The following is a 27,204-nucleotide window of genomic DNA, read 5'->3' on the forward strand; positions in this document are numbered from 1 at the left end:
GGTTCCCATGTTAATAAATATTTACTTCATGATTCCTGAATGACAGAAATCAACAAAAGCTAGGAAGGAGAAAGTTCCAGCGAGCATTCCAACCTTAAGTAGAAAATGAAATCACAAGCTTGAACCTGTCCTAGGTTGCAATATTGATGTAGTTAAGTATTCTATTACCACCAGCTGTGGGCCATTAGCTGCTATCACCCACTCCGGATGACAGGCAATGGGCCACGTTAGTATTATCATTGTAACGACCCACCCCCATGACAGGCAATGGGCCATCAGGGCCCACCGTGTGACTCATGGACTTATCTCATCCCATTGTGAGATGCTCTGCCGAGGAGGGAGGAGCCAGGTGTTCCCACCTGGATAAGCTGGCCTTGAACTGCCTGAGCAGCCCTGTCTACTGGGTTCCCAGAGGACCAGAGCTACTACTGATCTTCAGCTGAGACTAGACCTTCACAGGATCACCGTTCAACTGGACTACTTCAGTGACTGCTACTACCACCCTACGGGTGTTAGGTTGTATCTGACTTTGTCAGTGCTTTTCCTTGTATTATTTCCTTATTTTTAATTTCAGTCTTGACTTGTGATCTCCCATTGGTTTGTTTTCAAACAAGACATATTTTGGCGCCCAACGTGGGGCACGACCTGGGGAAACGCAGAAATCCTATCACCATGATGCTCAGCTTATCTATATGGGTGCTTTATCTCGCTCTCTATATCTTTCCTCAAATGGAAGCTATCTGCCCGTCGTATTGCTCTTGTTACGATCAGGGCACAGCATGAAAATTGCTCTATTGGTTTATTATGCCTATTGCATAGTAACCTGTGAGGCGATGAACACCATTCGTTATATATACTCGACTTTGTCTGCCTGGCCTAACCTGAGCTGCTTCGTCTGGGATCTCATCAGCAATCGCACCCACCCTCTGGGGCTAGGAGGAGAGAGCGGTTTCTTCCAGCCTTTCAGGTCAGGCACAGCCATTTTTAACAATATTGAGTTCTCTCTGGATGCTAGGGATGGCATAATCTTTTTGTTAGTTCTGTTTTCTTTGACCAGCACTGTTTACCTCATGCTGAAGAACAGAACAATACTTTGTCTTCTTGAGGAGGAGAAACGAAGCAAGTCAGCAGGCAAGAGGAAAAGAACCAAAGGAGCAGTCAATGTCTCACCACAGACCATTGCCGAATCAGAACAGCCAAAGCCAGTAGCGGTTGCCCCCGTCCAGAAAAAGAAATCCAAGAGCAAGTCAGTCCGCACAGCGACTGATGAGGATGCGGCAGGACCATCTCACCAAGCAGAAGAGACAGAGCCAGAGATCATCACTCGCTCTCTATCCCTGGGGGAGCTGCGTGACCTACGGAGGGAATTCACCCGGCAGGCGAATGAGTCCATCTTGACCTGGCTGCTCCGTATCTGGGACGCTGCAGCTAATGACACTATTCTGGATGGAAGTGAGGCCAGCAACTGGGATCCCTGTCTCAGGATGTGGTCATTGACCAGGGGATTGGGAAAACCCAGGAAACTCTCAGCCTCTGGCGGCGATTGCTGCTGAGTGTACGGGACAGATACCTGTGCAAAGAAGACCTCCAGATGCACCAAAGGAAATGGAACACAATAGAACAAGGTATCCGATGCCTGAGGGAATTGGCTGTGCTAGAGATCATTTTCTCAGACAACGAGAGATTCCCCAAGAGCCCAGATAAGTCCGGTGCACTTCACAAATGTGGCTAAGATTCGCGCGGCTCGGACCAGAGATATACTCTCGTTACTGGCAACATTGCAGTGGAGGGAAGGCGAAGACCAGGTGGGCGTGTTAGCAAACAAACTGAGAATTTATGAGGACACTGTCACCGCCCCACTACGCACCCAGGTCTCATCGGTAGAAACAAACCTAGCCGAGCAAGTCCGGAGATTGATTGAAGAGAGCCATCAGAAACTAAGGAAAGAGCTCACAGAAAGATTTTTCCATGCCACACCAAAACCAACCCGAGTCTCTGCCATCAGGAGCAGACGTACTCCAGTCAGGAAAGAAAACAAACTCCACGACGTGACCTCTGGTTTTTCCTTCAGGCATGGGGAAGACATGAGGAAGTGGGATAGGAAACCCACCTCATGCGCGGTGTGATTGAAAAGAAACATTTAGGAGGATTAGGTCCTGCCAGTTCTTGTGGACAGAACTCCAGACAGAATGGAAGTGATAATATGACTGATCCTCTTGAGGGACCTCAGGACACATTTACAGAAGAACATCGTGCACCAAAAACAGGATTAGAGGAGCCCTGCCTCTAGCCAGGTAGAGGAAAGGGATAATCGGATCTATTGGACTGTGTGGATCCGATGGCCTGGCACGTCTGACCCACAAAGATACCGGCTTTGGTTGACACCGGCGCTCAGTGCACCCTGATGCCATCCAGGTTGTGGGGACGAATCCATTTCCATTTCTGGGGTGACAGGAGGATCCCAGCAGCTGACTGTGGGTGGTGGTTTTGGGGTGGGTTGTGTGGTGGTGTTGGTGTTTTGGGTGGTTTTGGGGTGTGGGTTTTGGGTGGTGTGGGGTGTGTTGGGTTTGTGTTGTGTGGTTGGTTGGGGGGTTTGTGGTGGGGTGTGGAGACTCTGTGGCCCCCATCCATAAGATGATCGGGATCTGGAGAGCCAAGGGGTGGTCAGCAAGGCTCACTCACCCTTTAACAGCCCTATATGGCGGTGCGTAAGTCCAGTGAAGAATGGAGACTGACGGTGGATTACGTGGCCTGAATGAAGTCACACCACCACTGAGTGCTGCTGTACCGGACATGTTGGAACTTCAGTATGACTGGAATCCAAGGCAGCAAAGTGGTATGCGACCATTGATATTGCCAATGCCTTTTTCTCCATTCCTCTGGCAGCAGAGTGCAGGCCTCAGTTTGCTTTCACCTGGAGAGGTGTGCAGTACACGTGGAACGTGGGGGTGGGGTTTGGGTGTGGTGTGGGGGTGGGTGTTGGTTTTGATGACATCATTGTGTGGGGGGACACAGCAAGGAAGTATTTGGGAAAGGAGAGAAAATCATCAGAATCAGAGTGCAGGCCTCAGTTTGCTTTCACCTGGAGAGGTGTGCAGTACACGTGGAACCGACTGCCCCAGGGGTGGAAGCACAGTCCCACCATCTGCCATGGACTGATCCAGGCTGCACTGGAAAGGGGTGAGGCTCCAGAACATCTGCAGTATATTGATGACATCATTGTGTGGGGGGACACAGCAACGGAAGTATTTGGGAAAGGAGAGAAAATCATCAGAAGTCTCCTGGAAGCCGGTTTTGCCATCAAGAAGAGTAAAGTCAAGGGACCTGCCCGAGAGATCCAGTTCCTGGGAGTAAAGTGGCAAGACGGACGGCGTCAGATTCCTTCTGAGGTCATCAGTAAGATCATCGCGATGTCTCCACCAACCAACAAGAAGGAGACGCAAGCTTTCCTAGGCGCCATAGGCTTTTGGAGAATGCACATCCCTGAGTACAGCCAGATTGTGAGTCCTCTCTACCTCATCACCCGCAAGAAGAACGATTTCCACTGGGGCCCTGAACAGCAGCAAGCCTTCACCCAGATCAAACAGGAGATCGCTCATGCGGTAGCCCTGGGACCAGTCAGGACAGGACCAGAGGTAAAGAATGTGCTTTACTCTGCAGCTGGGAGCCATGGTCTGTCCTGGAGCCTTTGGCAGAAGGTGCCTGGTGAGACCCGAGGTCGACCACTGGGATTCTGGAGTCGAAGTTACAGAGGGTCTGAAGCCAACTACACTCCCACCGAGAAAGAAATCTTGGCAGCTTACGAAGGAGTCCAAGCCGCCTCAGAGGTGATCGGCACAGAAACACAACTTCTCCTTGCACCCCGACTGCCAGTGCTGGGGTGGATGTTCAAGGGAAGGGTTCCCTCCACCCACCATGCCACTGATGCCACGTGGAGCAAATGGATTGCCCTCATCACACAGCGCGCCCGTATTGGAAACCCAAATCGCCCTGGGATTCTGGAAATTATAACAAACTGGCCTGAAGGTGAGACTTTTAAATTATCTTCAGAAGAAGCAGAGGAGCAAGTAGCACGTGCTGAGGAAGCACCCCCGTATAACGAGCTGCCGGAGAGTGAAAGACGCTATGCCCTCTTCACCGATGGTTCCTGCCGAATTGTAGGCGCAGATCGGAAATGGAAAGCTGCAGTATGGAGCCCCACACGACAAGCTGTACAGGCTACTGAGGGACAAGGTGGATCAAGTCAGGTCGCAGAGCTTAAAGCCATCCAACTGGCTTTGGATATTGCCGAACGAGAGAAATGGCCAAGACTCTATCTCTACACTGACTCCTGGATGGTAGCCAATGCACTGTGGGGATGGTTAGATCGCTGGAGAAAGGCCAACTGGCAGCGCAGAGGAAAACCCATCTGGGCTGCTGAGATTTGGCAGGACATTGCCGCCCGGGCAGAAAAGCTGACCGTGAAAGTTCGACACGTGGATGCACATGTACCTAAGAGTCGGGCTAATGAAGAGCATCGTAACAACGAGCAGGTGGACCGAGCTGCCAAGGTGGAAGTGTCACAGGTGGATCTGGACTGGCAGCACAAAGGAGAAGTATTTCTAGCTCGTTGGGCCCATGATGCCTCTGGTCATCAAGGGAGAGATGCGACATACAGGTGGGCTCGTGACCGAGGGGTGGACTTGACCATGGACAACATCTCACAGGTCATCCACAGCTGTGAGACTTGCGCTGCAATCAAACAGGCCCAGCGGGTGAAGCCTCTGTGGTATGGTGGACGATGGTCAAAGTACAGGTATGGGGAAGTATGGCAAGTTGACTACATCACACTTCCCCAAACCCGCCAAGGAAAGCGCTACGTGTTGACCATGGTGGAAGCAACCACGAGATGGTTAGAGACCTACCCTGTGCCTCATGCTACTGCCCGGAACACCATCTTGGGTCTGGAAAAGCAAGTCCTGTGGAGACATGGTACCCCAGAGAGAATCGAGTCTGACAATGGAACCCATTTCAAGAATGGCCTCATAAGCACCTGGGCTAGAGAACACGGAATTGAATGGATATACCACATCCCCTATCATGCACCAGCTGCCGGGAAAGTTGAACGGTGCAACGGACTACTTAAGACACCTTTGAAGGCACTTGGCGGGGGAACCTTCAAAAATTGGGAACTGAACTTAGCAAAGGCCACCTGGATGGTTAACACAAGGGGTTCTATCAATCGAGCCGGTCCTGCCGAGTCCGAACCTTTGCACACAGTGGATGGAGATAAAGTCCCTGTGGTACACATAAGAGGTTTTTTAGGAAAGACTGTTTGGATTACTCCCACCTCAGGGAAAGGCAAACCCATCCGTGGAGTGGTTTTTGCCCAAGGACCTGGTTATACTTGGTGGGTGATGCAGGCAGATGGAGAAACCTGTTGTGTCCCACAAGGAGACCTTATCTTAAGTGAGAACTGTGTAGATGGTAATAGAATAAGGGGTGGATAATGTCCTAGGTTGCCATATTGATGTAGTTAAGTATTCTATTACCACCAGCTGTGGGCCATTAGCTGCTATCACCCACTCCGGATGACAGGCAATGGGCCATCCGTTAGCTATTATCACTTGCTAACGACCCACCCCGCATGACAGGCAATGGGCCATCAGGGACCCACCGTGTAACTCATGGACTTATCTCATCCCATTGTGAGATGCTCTGCCGAGGAGAGAGGAGCCAGGTGTTCCCACCTGGATATAAGCTAGCCTTGGAACTGCCTGAGCCAGCCCTGTCTACTGGGTTCCCAGAGAACCAGAGCTACTACTGGATCTTCAGCTGGAGACTAGACCTTCACAGGATCACCGCTTCAACTGGACTACTTCAGTTGGACTGCTACTACCACCCTAACAGGGTGTTAGGTTGTATCTGACTTTGTCAGTGCTTTTCCTTGTATTATTTCACTTATTTTTAATTTCAGTCTTGACTTGTGATCTCCCATTGGTTTGTTTTCAAACCAAGACAAACCTAAATTTGAGTTTCTTGTTTTTTGTTAGCATGAGTCACAAAGTATAAATTCCCCCTGGTTTTGCCTGCAAAGTTTGATTACGCAAGTAAATAAGAATGGCTCCCACTATCCAGCCCTTCTTTGCCTACATTGAGGTCAGAATATGTACTTGTTTCTTCTGTAATTTTTTCTACAATAGAAAGAAAAAAGTGGAAAAATTGTTTTCAGTAATGCTACTGTATGTTTTTATAGTACATTTTATTCTAAAAGATCCCTTATGTTTTCTCTGAGAATACAAATTATTTCATCTGTTCCTAAAATACAGCTAGCTGTCAAATGCTTCTAACACCACACAACTCTGGGTAATACCAAACAATATTTCAAATTAAACAGGTGAAAGACAGGTATGAAAGCATGAAAGATGGAAAAGAATAAACTTTTTTCTTTTCAGTGACTATTTGCTAGTGGTTAAACACTTGATTTAAGTTCCATGCCATTGGAATGCTGTCACATATTCTGACTAAAAGGAAAGACAGAGAAATAGGGTCCAAATAGAAATAATCAAATAAAAAATATCTGCTCTTGTTTTGGAAGGATCCTCCATAGGACTGATCCAGCTATTTCCTGATTCACTTAGGAGCTCGGAAGACAGCAGGCTCCAAGGTAGCTGGAGGAGGGGAAGACTCACTGGTTACTTTCCTTAAAATGCCACTCCTGAAAATGAATATGTAATTATGAGGTTTGTTAAACTACATATTGTACTATGAAGATGGCAGGGATTTGCTTTGCTTTGTGTAGCTGTTGTTGCTGGACACACCACTCACATCATGCTCCCGTGGCATTAGGTTGGCAACTGCTGGCTTATGTAAGGAAGCATCCCAGCTCCACCAGGAAAGAGGACACACATGTGCCACCATGGACTTGCTCCCTTTCCAAGTCTCTCTGAACAAGCAGGCTGGAAGCAATGAGCCAAACTCATGTTTTATGGACTTTCCAGAATTCTCTCTGTATAAACGTGCATGGTGTAAATTAAAGGATATCTTTTAGCCCTTGAGCTAACTGCTATGAGGGAATTTAATAAAGTAACTTTAACGGAAAGTGGTAAAACAGATTTTTGAGCTGAAAAGTGGAGAATTAGAAACATGGAAACGCATGCAATCTGATTAGTGGCTCTGTGAGCTTCCACATGCGTGTTCAATAGGGAAATAGAAACTGGGTCTGCTTCTAAAATAAACATAAAACCCCTTCAAAGTACAGCTCTAAGATAGATTTTCTCTTTTAATGCCTGCTACTTCATAACTCCAGTGATGCCCAGCATCTGCTGTCTGTTTTTGCAGCCTATGCTGACATAGTAATATCTAAGACCAGTTCCTTACCATCTGGGAGTCAGTAACCTTTTGAGAAAGCTATAGTGTCTTTGTTTTCAAGCAGTTCTGCTGGTGTTGGGATTCATAACCCCTTTGATGAAGACAACCCTCCAGGTGTGCTGGCAAAGGTGCCTCATGCACCTACACACATAGAGAGGGATGTCTGGCTTGGTCACCTCTTAGGTAGAGTTGACACTGGAAAAATAAGGTTCAGAATAAATACATGGAGAAATTTCAGATACCTCTATTGCGGTTTCAGCCAATGTTAAAGCAATTTGAACAAGAATGGGCTCCAACCCACATGCCCACTCCCTGAAATGAGAGGCTCTGGTTGCCACGAGAAATACATGCTGAGAAATACACACTGCTGAGGAGAGGTGGGTACTGAGGCACACAAACCATGCCACAGACACACCAATTGTCAAACATGAAAAGTAAAACCAAAGCAGATTCACAGATTAACCCTAATAAAGGAAAAAGGGTATTACATACATCAAGGGCAAGTCCTGCTCAGGAATATAGCTATACTCCAGAAAAAAAGACACCGCATCTTTAAATAACTATGAGAGGTAGATAAAGAGTTGGAGCTATGCCAAGGTAAAAGTTGTAAAACTGGATTGATTTTTTGCTACAGCTTGCTAAGGGCTCCCTAGAGCAAGGATGCAATGTTCAAATATAATAATTGATAGCCTGAAAAAAAAATTTCTGATAAGTGTGCAAATGTAACACAGAGCCCTGTCTGAGATGAAGCAAGCTTTTGTGTCCCAGCTAACCTGAATACTGGGGTGACCCAGATTTGCTGTTCTCTTCCCTGATTGCAGTCACATCCTTCAGCAGGAAAGAAAATGGGCCTGGGCTTTGAACAGGGTATTTTGCTAAATGCAGTTGTGGAAAAGTAATTACTCAACAGCCAGACCAGTGCATATGTAGGGGGAGGCCTCTGGGAGAGGAGGGAATTCACATTCATTAATAGCACCCCAGCAATCCCTAAGGGAAGAGGAGTTACTGCTAATCTAACCCCTTTTCAGCCTTCACCTTAGTATGGTGACCACCTCAAGCTCTGTGTGTATGTGTATAAATTGCTTAAGATTCAATTGAACACATTAAGTTTTAAAAAGGATTGAAGTGAAAATTTTCAATAGCTTCTGAAAGGGGATAATTTATTAACTCTGAGTAAATTAAAATCTCAAGCAGGGGTAAAGACTTTAGAGATTACTTTAATACATTTTATATGCTTTCAACAGAAGTGTTGCTTTAAATGGTCCAAAAATCAGCTAATTTTGTCCTATTTAGTAAATTACCTCCTAAGGCTGTAATGTTACAGATTACAATTGCTAGAAAAAGTTGTGCCCTATCAAATAGGAATAAACTGCATTTTATAGGTTTAAATATAACACTTTTTTTTTCTTCTGTTTTCATAATTCAGGCTGGTAAAATGCCATGTTAAAATAATGCCAAGAAGGAAGTGTATCTTTTACATTCTTTTTAGGTCAGATGATAATGCAACAGAATGTCATGGCTACATCTCCCATATACCATACTAGCAATTTAGAGTCTATTTTGTCTTTGAGATCAGACATATGATCAAATGACTCTGGTTAACTATCTCAATAAATGCCTGTGCAAATGCTCTTAGCCCATGGCACATTCAGAGTAATTTGGCTTAGGTTAGCCCCTTTTCACTGTGGGCTAATGTATGTCACATTATCTCGTATTTGTAGTGGACGGTTACCGCAGCCTTGCTGATGTGCAATAACGTGCTGTGCTGAGCCTATTTGATTATGATTGAGCCTTGAATTTGTCTATGAAACCACTGGTTTCCAGGTTTAAGTTCTCTTTGGGGAGGATGGCAGGAAAAACATTGGCTCTGAACAAAAGCCATGCACACCCATCCTTTACATGGTCAACAGGCTGCCTTTCAAGCCATTTCCTTTATGGCAAGAAACCATACTGCCTGCTCAGCAGAGAGGCTGCTTGGCTTTAGGCAGCTTTATAGCTATTAACAGCTGGGAAACCAATGACTACATTTCAAAATAGAAATCAGTTTACATAGGGAAAAGGTTTAGAATTACAGTTCTTGCAAACCACAAAAGTCAGCTGTTCCATACATCACTGCCTTAAAGTTGTTTCTGCTGCTAGTGAGTATTTCTGTGGTAGTAAATTTAACAGTGACAGAAGTGGGACTGGAACTTGATTGTTCATTTTGCAAAGGTTGAATGGTTTTTGACAGGATTTTTTCCTGGGCCACCTGGTAGTCTTTAAACTGTTCCTGGGAAGGATTTGGGAAATAGACATTTAGGAGATGGTGATGGGGAGGTGCTGGAACTGGACAGTCCATCTCAAAAGAAAAGCATGTGAATGAGTGTCACTCTGTGCCAGTTTGCCTCAGTGTGAAAAATGGCCCCAAACCCATTTATTTTATTAATGTTGATGCAGCCTAACTTACAAAAAGGAGTCAGAGAGTTAGTAAGGTGGTAAGTAGCTGGTGAGGAGAAATTTATTTTAAAGACTGGTGAAAGTAAGATGGGGAAGTTGACAGTAAGTGATAATGGGGTAAGGAGGAGAGCACAATGAAAAGAACAGAAAGAAAGAAGGCAAAATGGATATATTATAAGGACACAATCAAGCTGCAAAAGAAGAAAGAGCCTTGAGCAGAAATACTGAAAACCTTACTGCATCGGAGACTGAAAGGGGAGACATTAAGAGCCTAAGCTACAAAATAAAGTACTAGTGGTTATTGAACAAGAAAATAAAAAAAAATTGGAATGAGAAATTTGTATTCAGGAATTTTTGATCACAAGAAATAGGCCAAGCAAGGCACTCCTTTGGTCTTTGGATGCATATCCACATCCATACACCTATCTCTGTTGCCATAAGTGTGCAACAGAGTTTAAGACCAAGTTACCTAAAGTTTGTGACTTGGGGCTGAGATCAATTAAGATCGTCAAGAATTTAAGGAAGGACAATTTTTTAATTTTTTTTTTTTTTTTGGTGATAGGATTGTGGAGAAGGCAGGAACAGGTGTAGCCTGGCATCTGTCTTATGCTGCTCAGGAAAGGGGTTGTTAAACTTTTATTCATAGTTTTATGTGTCTGTATCACTCATCCACACGTGCAATACGTTTGCTATTGGTGTCCAGGGGGATACGTAGTTTTAATTGTTCATTTTTTTCAGGATCAAATTTGTCCACTACCCAGTGAGCACAGCATCCAGGACTGACCTGAACAAAAAGTAAGAATTCAACATTTCTTATAAAGAGCTAGAAAAAAGATCTCATATATTGGCAGACCAGATGTGTCTTCAGTTGTCTGCAAAGACATATCTTTGTGCCTAATATTTTAGTCCTATAAGAGAGGTGAGATGATTTTTGAAACAAGTCCCTTGAGCCCTGGAACTAATGAAGTCTGGCTTCCTATGAATCTCTTGCCTGACTGTATTTGTATTTTGGTTTCTAAAAGGCCTCAGATCTGACAGACGCTTTATACAGGTTTAGTCACTTATGAACTCACTCTCCACTGTAGATCTTCCTATCCAAGAAGGTGAAAATCTCCCTTCCCCAGAGCATTTAAACAGCTCCTTCTTTTGTGCTTAGATTCTTATAAGGTTGTGGCTACTGGAACGTCTCTTAGATCTCAGCACTCTGTCAAATTTTGTGGAGCCAGTGAGGTCAAAGCATAGACAGGGGATGCAGACAGGGATAGTACTTACTTTCCAGCCAAAACAATAACTTCTGAATTGTCGTGACAGTTCTTTGGACATAAAAAGTTCCACGCTGAGCTAGTCCAGCACTGAGCCTACACCAGTATCTTACCTCTGCTCACCCATATCTTTTATTAATACGTCATCACCTACTTAGTCTGACAGTAAAGTTTTGTCAATTGAAAATAATGTGCAAAACCACTAGTCATACTCTCTTCTTGAAAGAGTCCTTTTTTATCTCATTGTCTCATATCTTTCATGATTTCCACAAATATTTTTGAATTCTCTCTTTTTGTGGAGCCTTTTTCTTTTTTAACAGGGAATGCCTCTTGAAAAGAAGATGGTTGCCCAAAAGTGCTATTCCACTGTCACATAGTGACATTATAATACTTTCCATATTATTGTTTTCTTTTGCTCTTTGATGCCTTCTGGAATGCTAAACCTCTTTCAGCAAATAACTGTTCCACAGCAGCAACCACCACTTCTCCCTTTCAGAAAGGACTTTCATTAACTTATACTCACTGCTCTTTAAACTCAGAGATCTCAGTAGTTCAAATAATTCCTCTTTCAAGGTACTTTAACCTGCATTCATTGAATTTCCCCTGCAACCATGCTGTCCTTTCACCTCACTTCCCTCAATCTCTCCAGAGCTCTCTGTAAATTTCTTTAGTGCTGTTCAGCCTTTGTGATACACCTAAGCATGGTCAACTCAGTGCTCACACAGATTTCATGTCACTAACTTTCAAAACAATATCAATGGCAACAAGCATCTCTGGATTATCCCAGTATTAATTGCTATTTTTTTTTTTGCCTCTGGAAAATGGAGCAGTTTATGCTTTGTGATGCTCTGGTTTTAAGCAAGTGTACTCTTACATGGTGTTATTTTTTGACAGTTTCCTAAAAGGAGCTTGCAAAGCCACTGTCAGTAAATCCAAATGCATTAGATCAACCCCATTTTTTAATTCTAAGATATTTAAATATATTGCAAGGGTATTCCTTTCCACTAAAACATTGGATCACTAAATCATGCTGCTTTGTCCCAGCCAGATCGTAGCTAAGTGTTTTACACATTAGCATTGGAATCAGCAAAGGTCCTTGGGAGATTACTTTGAAATATGACTAACTTTAAACACAGAACTTGTAATCTTGAAGCCAGTGTTCTATTTACATGCTTTACATTCAGCTTGGTGTTGAAGCCTGGACCACCAGAGTTTCAGTTCTTAGGCAGTGAACATTTTCTCTTCAATTTATTATTTTTTAAATGAGAGATTGTGTCTTTTTGCTAGCAGCTGCCCCAGACCATTCTTAAATCTTGTGGAGATTTAGTAATGACAGATATTTCTGACAACGAGAGACACCAGGGCTATTCAGGGTTGGAGACAGAGCTGAATTTTGCCTTACTGAGAGTTGGTCCAGTGCAGGATGGAGAAGACAAGGGCACCGAACTGACTGTGGTGCCTGGGCTTGTGCCTGCAGGGTGGTCCCTAAAGCTGCATCCTCTCTCAGAGGAGAGGAGCAACCAGCAAGCGGTCCCTCCTGGAGCACTGGCACAGACCCAGGAGCCAGCAATGCCATCCTGCAACTCCAACAGCCTGCTCTAGCAGAGTACTGCCTGTTCTTGCTTATGCCTTGAGGCAGCCAAGGCTCTCAACTCTTCAGCAGAAACATCAGAAGATTTTCAACATCCCAACACTTGGATAAATCCCTCTTAATCCCTTGTACATTTTTGCTTTCTCTGGGTCAAAACCTCTAATTTTCTTTCATCATTTTCATTTTACTACCTTCAACTCCTACAACCTAATTTGTTTTTATCAGTGCAGTTAGTGCTGTATACCCTCACCCAGCTAGATCCAAGCACATCTCTTTTGCCTTTCTATCCACCTCAATCCTTCTTCAGTTCTTCCTTTCTTTTCTTCTTTTCGTCTCTCCCATCCCTAAATCTTGCCCATCTCTATGTTTTGTGTGGTTTTATGTTCTCTGGCATCCTGGCTTTTGCCCTTTCTTTTGGGCAAAGGTTAGTCAGTGTCTTCAATTCTCACACATTGGACTCTCAAGGGTCAGATAAATCCTGGAATTAAATGTGGACTTTTAACCCCATAAAATCAAGAGATTGAAAGAAAGTAGCAGCCACATCAAAATCACTAAATATAAAGAGATACTAGAACATATTTGAATACATATTATAGAAAGCATGAACATTTAATGCCTAACACCCCAATACTGGAGACTTAGAGACTGAGTTTGCAGAACACTCATAAGATATTTTCATTTATTTTTTTACTGAATTTTTTCTCCAATTATAGCTAGGATTTAGCTGCAGTATACAGATTTAATACTGACTCTAAAATTATTCACTGACCGCTTTTCACACTTGTTTTATGAAACAGTCAAAACATTTTTCACTCCTGCTCTTAAAAATTTTTGGATCTGTAAATAAAAACATTTATTTTAATCTTCTATCAACTATTAGAAGCCTTCAGGCTGGAACACATATTGTGCACTGACTACAAGGAATACTGAAGCACACAAATGTCAAATAAATGTTACTCTATTTCAGGAGACAGAGTCTACCATTTATATGTCCTTGTGCAAGAATCTTTCTCATGGTCATGGTCACTAGGAACGTGTCTGAATAGCAAAAGAGAAAGGGGGAAATTTCATTAATTTCAGTGTGATCAAGGTTTCAACCAATTTGCTTCATCCTATAAATGAAAACTTATGAGGACTCCTAATATGTTGCTTTAAACACATTCAAAGCTGATGCAATGCTGTGTTTCAGTATTTTTCCCCAGATGTTTGTGTATCTAACAATATCCCTAAAAAGGTGCTACATTAATATCTCTGACAGTTTTGATTTTTTGAAAGTAGAATCTAATTTTAGAAAACCATTAGATAACTTAGAGTGAAAGATTCACCAAGCAAATGGTGCTTTATAAATCTTCCTGTCTAGATAGATGAATTAAATGCAAATTTCTGGTTTTATTTTTAATTACCTAGGGGTTGAGACTACCAAGAAAACCAAATGGATAGTTTTAGGAACAATGAGATAAACACCATCTAATTGCAATATTTTGAATTTTTTTGCTTACTGAAGTTACATAGCATATGAACTTTTTTTCTAGATGACCTGATTCTCAAATTCCAAGCACTGAGGACTGGAAAGCAAGGCAAGAGCTAAAGATAAATATTTTTTTTAAATCTGCATTTATTTGAGCTATGGATGAATAAAATATAGGGCACATAAAAGTGACAGTACCTTCTAGGCTAGGAGATTGCACAATCTGGACTTTCACAGCTACAGTATTTTCTCATGCATGTGCTACACTAAGAATACTAAGAATACCTTGACTTAAAAGGTGATGCTGACAGAACACCTAAGTAATGACGAAAATACTTAGAAACACGAGTTACATCTTCTAATTAAGTGTTTAGAAGTGAAATGAAATGCAAAAGCTTTCATTCTCTACATATTGATGTAAATTGGAGGAAAATTTTTGGGGTTAAAGCTGAACTATATAGATGCCCACAGTGCAACTGAAGAGAGGGTGATGGCAAGAGCCTTAAACTCCTGTGTGCAGTCACAAAATCATCTCTATTCACTTTTGTCTTTGAGGAACTATTAATAAAGACACAGATATCCAGGCTGCAGAGGTCTCTTGAATTCTTCCTTTTGATGTCCTATCTGGTAGAGGCTGCAAAGACAAAAGCTAAAATTCTTCAGCTTTAATGAAGAAATTGTGTTTCTTCATTAAAACAGATAAAGACACGTCTAGATAAAATCCATTGGAGTTTGCCTACACTGCTGTATTAAAAACATACAGGAACCAGTTCAGACGTTGGAATTTTGATCCTCTATGGTGTTGATTTTCCTATTATTCCCTGTTTTCACATGTATTTTCAGCAGACTTTGCATCATCAGACAACCCTACCATGCCAAACTCTACAGCCTGCCACATGTGGCCACTTCCATGGTATAACAGTCACCAGTCTCGTTGGCTCCAGCACAACCCTCTCTGATGTCAGACTCTTTGAACTGAAATAGAGAGAAGCTTTAGAGTCATGAAGACATTGTATAGACTCCAGAGGAGAGCCAGGGTCAAGAGCTATTACTTCACAGGCCCCACCTGCTCTAGGATTAGTCTGAAGCATTGTGAAAGCCAATCAGTTGGTGCCACACAGACTGCTGCCTACAGTTCCTAGGAGAGGATATTTTCTACCTGTTTTCAGATTCTAAACTAAAATAAAGAATACTTTGATGGGTTGGAAAGTTAATGCAAATCAGGGGAAAAGGATATGTTCTGGTTCTTTTAGTTTTATTTTAACACAGTTCCTGCAAAATACAAAGCAAATGTCACTTGGATGGTAAAAAAGATGACCAGGTTTGTTGTTACTGTAAGACAGTTGTACAACAGTTACCACTGGGAGAAAAAGGAGCACTCAGAAGCTGGTCAGAGTCGCAGCTGAGTCTAACATTATTTTGGAGCCATGCCCCTTACTAAACCTGCCCTTCCTACTTTTTTTACGGAGGCTCTGACACATATGACGTTTCCATGTAGTTATGTGCACAGTGAAGTTAATTCATTTTGGCTAACAAGCATGATGCAATTTGTGCATTTTTATTGCAGAATGATTCCAATAACCATCACTAATTACATCCTCTTCAGTACAGGAGAGTAAGGCTCCTCCCGTGTTACTTATGCCTAGGATTAGATTTCATCTCACGTAACTTTAGCTGTCAAGTTTAAGCCACTCACCACAATCTTCCTTTGTAGTCACTGGAGAGAGATAGACATCTCCAAAGGGGACATCTCCTTCCATCTCTTCCCGATACCTGTCTACGGATGGGATGAATCACCCTCTGGAGGTACCTATCTCTCCACGTCTAGAGATGGAGTCAAGCTGACTTTAACTTATAGACATCTAACAGAGACTTATAGATAGTGAAAGTGAAATGAATCCCACCTTCAGCATACTGAACTTTAAGTAGTTCTCTTCTTGGTGTAAAGAGGATTGAAAGAAGATTTCTCTAAGTGCAAGCATGATTTTGTTCCTGCTGGAAGGAATGCTTTGCTTTCTCCTCTTGCCTTCCTGAGATGCTGACAGCTCTGATGTTAATAATGGAGCACCAGTCGGGCTTCAGCGATTTGCAGAAAAAAGGCAAGTTATGTAATTTTTTTAGGTAATAGCTGCAGTTGGAAAGAATTGGCCTAAAACTGTCTGAAGCTGAGAGAATCTTCCACATTAAATAGTTTAATTTCAGGATATTATATCCACGACTTGAATAAAAGAAAAAAAATCTAACCTATTTCATGTGCTGTATTATCTGCATTTGTTCCTAATATTCTTAATTATGTCAATTTGAAAATTTCAGCACATCATTTTCAAGTGTGAATTTAGGGAGAAAGTTTGGCAATATCCTACATTCATACTTCAGTTGAAGAAAGCACCCCACATATCCTTGTGTGGTAATAAAATAACATTTCATCAATTAGAGAAAGAATTCTTGATGTTGATTAATAGAATGGCTGCATGATCTATCAGCTGATGCTCTTCCAGTACCTATGCATAGCCTGGGTTCATCCTTGCTTTTCTTCATAAACTACACAAGTCTGTGTATACATTGAAAAAAAAATTTAAAAAAGGACAAAAAGCAGTTTCATTTGAGAAATTACTTCAGAAATAAGAAAACTGGTCTTGAAAGGAAAGGCTCTTCATGATGTTGCCAAGACTTGTAATTTAATCATGCATTTTGCAACAATCGGTATTTTTAGTGTCTTAACTTCAAAAATCCTGTTATTACCTGATAATCACTGTTTTTATTAAAGAAAAAGAAAAACATTCCTAATGGTATGGACTGCAGAGGAAAGTTCAAAAATATGAGCTGTAAAAGCTTAAATCAAGAAGGTGGAAAGTGAAAAGAAGCAATTAATGTAACACTATATAATTTTTGGTGGCTCAACTTGATTTCTTTTTCCCCTCAACTGAAGTGTAGATTTCCCATAGGATTTTCTTTTAAGGATCACAGTTGTTGATGAAGTTGAAGTGAGAGACAGGGCTGTGTGATAAATTCATGCCTGCCCAAGGTGTCAAATGAAACACTATGAACCCTTCTAAATCCAGATATTTTCTAAGGCAGGGATCTTGCTGGATAGGTAAACCTGAAAGTGCCTCTGCCCATGACAAGAATGTTGGAACTAGATGAGCTTTAAGGCACCTTCCAATTTTATGTTTCTATGATTCATATGAACCAGGTTTGCTTCATTTTGGAGCAAGGTCTTTGAATCAGAGTTTGCAGAGAACTTGAAGGGCTGTCTGTCTTGAACTGGGGTGCTGCAAAGAGGTGAATGTCATTGTAAGAGAAGACAAAAAAACTAAAAATCTTCCTGAAAGAAAAAAAGAAAATTATAAGGCACTTTCCAGTGCCTAAATTAAGACCTTTAAATGAAGTGCCTGAGATAGGAGATTAATTTCATAAGGCTTCCTGTCTAATCCATAGAAAGGGCAAGACAGTCCTACAAAACACCTTAGTGAAGTTTTTGCATTGAACTGGATCCTGAGAAAGCCTGCTCTCCTGAAGGCCTCTCTTAGTGTCCAACAGGTCCTGCTTCCTTGCCCGATCTTCTTTTCTTAAATATGTTTTTACAGAGCCGTTGTCACCATTGCTGATTGGCTTTGCCTTGGCAAGCAGCAGGTCCATCTTGGAGAGAGCTGGCATCGACTCTGTCAGATATGGGGGAAGCTTCTGGAAGCTTCTCAGAGGAGCCACCCCTACAACTCCCTCAGTACCAGAGCCTTGCCCTACAAATCTAATATAGAGCCACAAAAAGCTGAATACTCAGGAAGTTTATGAAAGTCACACATCCATTGCAATTTTGAGAATGAACAGGAATTGTGATAAACCGTCTTCCAGAGAGATTTGTCATGTTTTTCATAAAAAAACTATTCAAGTTGCATTTATACTGCACTGCAATGTAAATATATGTTCCCCTTGATTGCTGAACTTTGGCAGTGGTGCTACTGTGTAAGCTTACCATACCGGACTGTCTTTATTGCAGTGAAGACAAGGCCCTGCATTCTGCAAAACATAATTTTGTTTTGCCCAACAGATTTTAGTTTAGAAATACTTGAATAACTTCAGTGACTGCTGTTTTTAGGTTAAGCAGTCCAAAATCTGTGTTTGATTGGAAAAGAAATTCAGGATTAACATGCTGTTTCTGCAAATCCATAATCAGAGCAGCTTGTAGCAAATAGAGGATTAGGAAGCAAGCCATATCATGTACAGCATGACCCAAAACAGATACACCTGCAAGGTAAAGGACTGGAAGGATTGTGCTTAGTGAAATAGGATGCCATTGTGTGATGTATCTAACTTGCCTGTTTTCAATTTCACCTAAAATATCCTTCCTTCCTTCCTTCCTTCCTTCCTTCCTTCCTTCCTTCCTTCCTGCCTGCCTGCCTGCCTGCCTGCCTCCCTCCCTCCCTCCCTCCCTCCCTCCCTTTCTGTCTTCTCTCTTTCCTTCTTTCTCTCTCTCCTTCCCTCTCTCCATTCCAGGGTAAAAATTTGCCTGACCATTTGTTTTGCAATGAGATCACTTAAAAAGAGAATAGAAAAGGATTCAGATCATGAAACACATATTTTTTTGTGAAGTTCTAGGTTGCTCAAGATGTCTGAGCTGGCTTATCTAACCCAGGCCATCCATTCCCTCTGGAGGCAGGCAAGGATGTCCTGCTCTGTTCAAACTGGTACAAGAACACTCAGATCTCCTTCAGAGTGTTTCTGCCTGGAATTGTTCCAGTATAGCTGCTCTGCGTGAAGACAAACCACAACACTATACCTTATTCTGGCATAATTTTCATGTAAGCTATCATCCTAAATTGCCTGCCACAGACAGCTTGGTTAACAACCTAATCAATGTTTGCCTCAAGACATTATTTAGAATCATTAACAATAGAAAGGAAAGGCTAATGGCCATTTATGCCAGGCCCTGCATGGAAATGTGTGCAACATTTTTGGGAACAAAACTTAGGACTTTCTATGTGAAAATTTCATTGGTTTAACTAAGAACAGGATTTAAAATCAATGTAGTTAAAATGGTGAAATAGGTAGTGCCAGCTCTTTTAAATCAGTATAAGGCTGACTTGGTTTAACTTATGCTGCAATCAAAGTAAACCAAAATAAGATGGCTGTAACCCAACATTAATGTGTCTATATAGAGTTTTTCCTGAATTAATGAAACTGATTTTAAATTTATTTAAGTCAAAGCAGTGCTAGAATTGTGCACAAACAGAGGTTTAACTGGAAGGTGATTTATTAAATATGGATAATGCAGCCAGTGGTGGTGGATATGATAGATAAAGAAATCAGGATCTGGACATAATGAAAAAACGTGAATGGTTGTGTCCAGGCAGTATTGTGCAATATTCAGATACATAAATAAAGGGAAGAATATTTAGATTTTAGCTGGTTCCCTACAGAATATAAAGCCCCAATAGATAAAGATGCATCATTAGATACACAGGCAGATGGCACAAATATGGCAAAAAGGATGAAAGTTTAAAGTGGATGCTTGGGGAATTGGTCTAAACCAGAATAAAGGATTCATTCCTTAATGGCAAAGAAGCAAGAATGCAACTTGGAATACTGCTGTGGAAACAAATACAAGCAAATACAGCAGAACTGATTTTACCACCATATAATTTTTTTCTTTTAACTTCTCAAAGGTCTTCACATGTTAACACTCTGAAGAAAAAAAAAGAAATGCAAAGAACTTTTTCTGGTATTGTTTGAGATTGCCTTTTTTTTTTAGCCAAGAACTGTTCTATTTCCTAGACCCCCTCAAAAAATGAAGATGTTCTCAGCACAAACTAAAAGCTGATCATGAAAAATATAAATGCTCTTTCAGCTTGAGAAGGGAATCACTTCATAATTTACACTATCTCTACTTGAAAAGAGAAGAACTTCCCTACTCATGAGTTATTGGTTTTCCCCTCTTCATTAAGCATTCCTTGTCTGTGTTTCTATCTATTTAGTGCATGTTCTTCACACTCCCTTGTCAATGCCCTTAGATACAAGGGATATATTTGAGACTTAGTGCACAAAGAACTTTCACTTTAATACACAGCAAATTAGAGACACTGCACAAGCATGGATACAGGCTGTACCAGAATATTAACCTCTAATGTGGGCTCATCCTACTCGGATAATCTTTTGCCCATATCCCAACACTGTTTTCAAACATTTTTAAACCAATTAATTTATCTCTTGGAGGCAGTGCTTTGCTGAATTTACCTGTGACAATGTATGTAAAAGAGGATACATTAAAATGAAACCTGAAGTGTTATTGTTGACAGGAAGCTGTCAAGTGATATGAATTGCAAACAGCATATACAGAAATGTGTTTGCCCTATAAATTTTTCTGTGTCTCTAAACAAAGACAAAAACAGGTATAACTAGCCTGATACTGTTTAGTTATGTAACAGATTGAGGGTTTGGGTTTTAGTCACTGAAAATGTGATAAACAACGTTGTGCATTAATGCAGAAAACAGATTGAGCTTTTTAATGGTACATCAAATAAGACTTTATTAGCATCTATTAGGTTCAACCCAAAGCCTGGGAAATAGCATTAATGAGCATCATATATCAGTCTGTCTGTTATTAGATAACATTATCCCTTAAAACTAGCAAGTCATATAGTACTTTACACTTTTTACCTTTATCTTTAGAATTAGCTGCTCACATCCTCTCCTGTTACACTGGCCTTACTATTAGTAATAGTGAACCAATTTATAAACCCATTAGTGACACTTTTTCCCGAAGATAAAAACAGTCAAAATTATCTGGCAGCAATTAATCTTAATGGCTGTATGCAGTAAACAGCAATGGGCTAATTCCAGCTCTGTCAGCCCCATCAAACAATCCCACATTAGGCAGCTTTTCACTGATCCATTAAGCATATTCAGAACAACAACAAATTCAATGCTGAAGGCATATGCACTAAACATTACAACAGTGATCTTCTGAAGCCATCATTATCTCTTAAATAGTACTTCCCCCATGTATTATCATTATGCTGTACATTAGAAATACTTTGATTAAACTCCCTTAATTCATAACAGCCAGCTGCAGACCATTTATGCAGTTAATCTCAACACAACAGCTATTGAGGAAATATAACAAATGAAGGCTGTAAACTGGAAATCATTACTATAAAAGATACTGGTTTCCTAGCCCTCGTAGTGCAAAGTGCATGGCAAGATTGTACTTCAGAATGACAGTAGTGCAGACAGAAACAACTAATGGCTTTCCACATGTCCTGCAACATATGCAGCAGGAGTTGCAGCTGTAAAGGTGTGTGCAGGAGTGACCTGACAAACTGTCAGCATGAGTGGCAAAAACATCCAGGAGCCCTATGTTCACAGGATCAAAATATCATGTGAGACCCAGCATGCAAACTGCAGCCACTCCATGGCTTTGCTGGCTTCACCTGGAGAGCACTGTAATTTGTCTCTTTGAAAGAACAACTCTGATTTCTTCCTCTATGAAGCTCCAGCTAGTAGTAATGACACTTTGAAAGACTGCAGACCTTTAGTTTCCATTCCTACAAGTAATAGCTGCTCCGAGAATTTTTATTAGACTGTTTTCTCTTTAAGGTATAATGGATATGGTGTGGCAAGAAAATTTGCATAAAGCTTTCCATGGTGATGTAAACAAAACAATTTTATCAGGGTGGGAAGGAAAACAGTAGCTAATTTATATTTCCACTCTGACCTGGAATTCACATGAGGTATTCTCATTTAATAACATGAAAATGTTAAATAGATAAAAGTTGATGGTATTTTCTTAAGTTTTCATCAAATGTTTTCCATAAAAAATATGTATTAGAAATTCACTCAGAAGGGTTCATGCTGCATGTTAAGGAAAAACAGGAGCTAAGTTTGTGTTACTAATCTAGATTGTACCCCTTCTTAATTAAAAAAATACCCCAAGAAATCTGTGGGATTTGGATACAAAAAACACTTTCACAAATTCTTTACTTGTCAAGTGTAAAGAAACCATAAAAATATTAGTGAATAAGGTCTATGTGTTTTACAGTTCTTCACTATATATAAATAGTTTATTTGATTTTAAAGATATAAACCACAGACACAGTGTCTACCTTCAATGAAATGATCAAATAAATAAAACTTCAATTTGGCATGAGCCTAGCTGCCAGTTCTGATCTTAGTTCCAGTTCATAAGTCCAACTCACTCGAAGGTGGAATGCAAAACCTCCACAGCACCTTCAGGACTCTTGCTGAGGAGCAGGCAGTGGCATGCAAGAGGCAACAACACCCTTCAGAGGGCCAGAAGAATCAACTTCCTGACTCTTGGATAAAATCAAGGTGAAAAGTCTCACTGCAGGTCCAGTTCCATGCTTCCACTACTTTTTAAAGGTCATGCAGTGCTGGTATACATAAGGCTGTAGCTCTCCACCCATTTATGTGGGGAGGCAGACCTGCATACCATGGTAGATATTGTGTACTGCCTAAGCAGCCAACATACTTAAAGAGTGAATTGTGCAAAGATTAGTCCATTGCAACCACAGCCTTTTGCAGACTTTCATAGTATTCTCCCTTTCAAGGGGAGAAGAACGGACTTGTGCTTCAGATACAAGATTTCAAACAGAGGCATTTTTCTTACCTCCACAGTGCCTTGCATTATGATAGGTAAGCTTGATTTCCTTTCTTTATAATGTTGATAAGGTGACTTTTCCATGTGGCAGAGCTGTTGCCAAGACAAATTGGTGATGATTCCAAGTCTTTGATCAGAAAGCTGAACAGAAAAAATAAATTCCACATCATTTGCAATAAAGCATTCTCATCCTTGGTTATCAAGGCTGACTCTGGTGATCAGAGTTACATAGGACTTTTACCTATCAGTAGGTATGTCTATAACATAGATTTACCGTGGATCCTTGCAAAACCAGCACTGCTTCCCAGCAGGTCTGACCAGCTTCTGAGATGATGAAAATGAGTAGAAATGGTCCTCAAGAAGGCAGGCGCTGAGCTTGTAGGAACTGTATCTCTGTCTGCATCCTTCACTGCTATCACTACAGTAGGCAATCTGGTTTTTAGTAAGCAACAGTTGATAGAAAAAGTTCCAGGAAATTGTTTCTCCATGTCAGTCTCATTCATGCTGTTCTGGAGCAAACTGGGTGCCAATCCTTGGAAGTAGATTAGGTGAATTTTATCTTTAGCCTATTTTGTGTGATCTGGAGATAACATAAGATAAGCACCTGAAAACCAAAAATGGTGCCTTAACTCAGCAACCCAGCAGAAAGAAAAAGCTGAGTAATTTTTTTATTTTAAATTTGTTTTTTAATTTTTTTTTTTTTAGACTGAACCATTTTTAGGTACAAGAGCTTCAGAAAGCAGGGAAAATCAAGATCTCAGCAGAGTCTGGCACTTAGGACCAAGGCATCCTCTGACTGTGCATATCTAAGATTGAAAATTTTCAATTTGGTGCCTAAACACAGTTGAAGTTTCCTGCTGAACAGAATTCTCAGTGTCTCAGATGTAACTTCTATGTTTCTTGTACATGAGCTACTAATTTGGGAAGAAGTAACTTTTCCCAAATATGAAGACTGACTGACTCGCAATCCTCTCTGGCAGTCAGAAAGATCTGTGACATGATGTGACAATTATAATTTATAAAGTGTACTTGAATCATTACATGCAACTCCCTTTGCCCAGTTTCACATTTTGCTTCCTTTCCCAGCAGTCCTTGTCTCTTAAAAGCAGTGGAATGTGCCATAAGCAACACATTTTCAATAACTTATTTAATTTTTTTTCAAGATATAATATACTTGGATTTGAACAAATCCAAGTATGTAAGCTCTAAACTTCAGAACAAAGAAGAAGATTGTTCCACACTTCTCTTCGAGAAAACAGCAACAGAATTTATCACCTCACAGAGGGCTCAATTCTGGGTAGTACTGAGCAATGGATACTTTGCAGGTGATAATGACTACAGGTTAAAATGACAAATTATTCTCAGTTGCTACTTGCTCACCCCAGTACAAAAATTTCACTTAGTTGCTGTTCTACCAGGCAACACTGTTTTTTTATTCCTCAGGCTTCATGTGACTGATTTCAGAAGAATATATGGCTATGTATATATGTTCCAAATGCTGTAACAGGGGAACTACTCTGCTTACTTTCCAAGGACCATTTACTAATCTTGAATTTAGCTAACCAAGCAGTGCAGCAGGGAGTTTATAAAGATTCCCATAATTCTGCCTAGTGCACGATCCAAGCACAGAGCTTTTACTCTACCAGTAGAATTTGGGACTAAAGAGGAAATATACTTGCTGAGCTGCTAGTAGGATATGGATTATGTTAATTGCAGATGAATTTTATACAAGGATTTTATTTCAAATTGTGGACATTGCCTCTTCTTATTTTGACAATGTGTGAACAGTCAGATGTGAAACTAGCTGTATAATGTGTCCTAGTTTTTCACAAAGGGAATATAATATTGATGAGAACCACAAAATAGTTTGGTCATGCTATGACATATTTTTCCTATTATTGCTATATTTCAAAGGGGTCAAACATAATTTCCAAAACCAGGACACTACCCTCTTTTTTCTAAGATAACTTCAGGTCACCCAGTGGTGGTAAGGAACTTTGAAAATATTGTATCAATTTTACTGATAAAATTCCCAACTGACTACCTAATTTGGGGCTGCAATGAAATGTGCACATAAGTAGGCTGAACTGTATATAGAATTATTGTTATTAATGGCACTAATTGATAGCAGAAGCGCATGAGTTATGAGTTAAAGGAGTGCATCTCTACTAAGTGACAACAGAGAAGAATATTTTTCAGGGTTTATTTTGTTCACTTAATTATTCAAGTTTGGTTTTCCACAAAAAATTCTATTGTAAGAGTTAAGTGAGACTCTGACAGAGAATCCAGAATTGTCCAGTTTTATGATTTTTTTTTCCTTGTTCTTCAATCCTTTTACACGTTTGGAAGAAGTTCCACATAAAAGATGTTTCCTTTTCTTCAGTGGGACTATTAATGTGTGTAAATTTTAGCTGGGTCCAAGTACTCTGTGTGCTGACAGAATGTTAGGAAATCAAGTCTAATGAGTGGTCAGACAGTGCACAAAAGTAACTCTAGAAATCATAGAAACCATACTGATTTATAGAAGGCTGTGCTAAGGAGTTTAGGGTTTCCATCTCTAAGGGATCAGAATATAAGCAATGAAATAGAGAGGAGGTTTTCAACTTTTTTGAATTTTCAGGCAATCTAAAAATGCTTTTAGTGGAATGGAATACCCTTGCAATATATTTAAACTTGCAGATGATAAAATAGCTTTTTCAGGGACCACTGAAAGAAAACCCAAGGATTCCCAAGGGGTCACATAGCAAGAAATTACTGAAATTAATAATATCAAATTATCTACCCTGTTCTAGCTTTGTTTCATAGGTTTTGACATATTGTCTTGAATTTGCCTTATTAATTATCTGGACTTACATGACTATACTCCTTACATATCTAGAAATGCCAAAAGCCGCAGAAAAGTATTTTTTTTAAATTTCATTACATTTCATCCAAGAAAAATTGTATTTTATGAAGGAAAGAAAAGGAAAAACCCAATGAGTCCATTCATATATAATGTGTCAGTAATTTATAACCAATTTATCAATGACCATGCAGCTGCATTCACTGTAGTTAAAAAAAAAAAAAGCTCATATAATGCTCACATAGTCTCTGAAAGCATAGCATCTTAATAAAGGAAGAGGAAGCCACCAGAGTAATTAGAAAGGTATATTGTAGTGCATATAATGGCAGAAGGATGTTTGTATTATAGTCCAACACATCATTAAGGATACAATTGTTATTTAATGTGGCACAATCATCTTTCTACTCTTCATGAAATCCACTTAAGTAATTACTTTTCTTAGCTCATTGGCTCTATGAACTGACAGTTTAGCAAAGTGCTATGTCTAAAGAAATACTGAATCTCCATTTTTATAGTACCCTACCTTTTTAACTTTACTGTTACTGCTTACTTGGACTGTTACTTACCTGGAATGGCTGTTTTCTCCTTGGAAAAACTGGTGAGGGGAGTGGGGAGGAGTGGGGGAAAATGGAATGGGGAGCAGAGAGAGGAAAGAAATACCAAAAGCTTACAAGGCTGCCTTAAAATATGTAAATATTAAATGAAAAGCCCCACTTCCTTTTTCTCTGCAGTGTACCCCTTTCCCCCAGTCTTATTTTTGAAACATATATACATAAACATCTGCCAAACTAATTGCTTGTACTATGTTTAATCATTTTCATTTCAGTTAGCAGCAGAATAGTAGCTCAGTAATGCAGCACCTTGAGTTGCTTCAAATCTGTTTTTAGGAGAAATAGTTTTACAAAATACAGTTTTCAAGTACTGTCTTATGAAAGTTGGTGATAAACATTAAATAACTTTATTTTACCTTATAAACTTTTTGTTTTCATGAATGCAATAATATAGGAGAGCAAACATCATTTATATACTCAAAGCTCATTCGTTTGTTTTTTCCTGTCATGCATATTTTAATATAAAGTTCAAGTCCATTCTGCAGAGCAAGCCCAATATTTAGCAGACACAGCACTGAAGTGCAACATTTAAATTACCCAGCAGAATGTTTTTTTTTTTTTTGCATTTTAAACTTTAGTCTCTCTTTCAAAGGAGGTTGTTGTCTTCGTGTTTGCTAGCATTACAAGAAGGTAAGTCTGAAATACCTTTATCTTATTTGGTAGATCTATGTTTGATGCTCTTTGTTTGAATAGAAGTGTCAGCTGTATTTTACCTTATTATATAAAAAAGTTTCAGAATTTAATTAAGGGTCAAGTACCCGCTGTAGATAAATGCAACAGCTAGAGCATATTTCTGATCTCTCTGAAGACTGCAATCATGAAAATTATTATCATTGAGTAAAACTGGTCTCAATGATGGTGACTGGGAGATGGAATCTGTGTTAGTCAGCCATAATTTACATAATAATGGGTTCTGAGTTTTCATCAGCACCTTTTGTTTTTACAGTGCTTACTGCTACAGTAAATTGTCAAAATGTCATTCCTATCCAATCAGCCAGAAAATATCAACAGTAAACAAGGCACAAGAAGA

General features: G+C 40.4%; 1 long non-coding RNA gene across 3 annotated transcripts in view; it reads right to left on the reverse strand.

Annotated features, from left to right (window-relative positions):
- Positions 1-27,204, reverse strand: part of LOC146444404 (uncharacterized) — a 156,775-nt gene that overhangs the window by 86,926 nt on the left and 42,645 nt on the right. For 2 of the 3 annotated variants that reach the window (XR_014850595.1, XR_014850594.1), the window contains exon 6: positions 22,731-22,862. The exons of the other annotated variant lie outside the window; for it this stretch is intronic. This is a non-coding gene — a long non-coding RNA (uncharacterized LOC146444404). The remainder of the gene's footprint in view (positions 1-22,730; positions 22,863-27,204) is intronic. 3 annotated transcript variants of the gene reach the window in all.

The sequence above is a fragment of the Lichenostomus cassidix genome, chromosome 1 (assembly GCF_008360975.1).
Source record: "Lichenostomus cassidix isolate B80296 chromosome 1, HeHo_3.0, whole genome shotgun sequence".
NCBI classification, from domain to species: Eukaryota; Metazoa; Chordata; class Aves; order Passeriformes; family Meliphagidae; genus Lichenostomus; species Lichenostomus cassidix.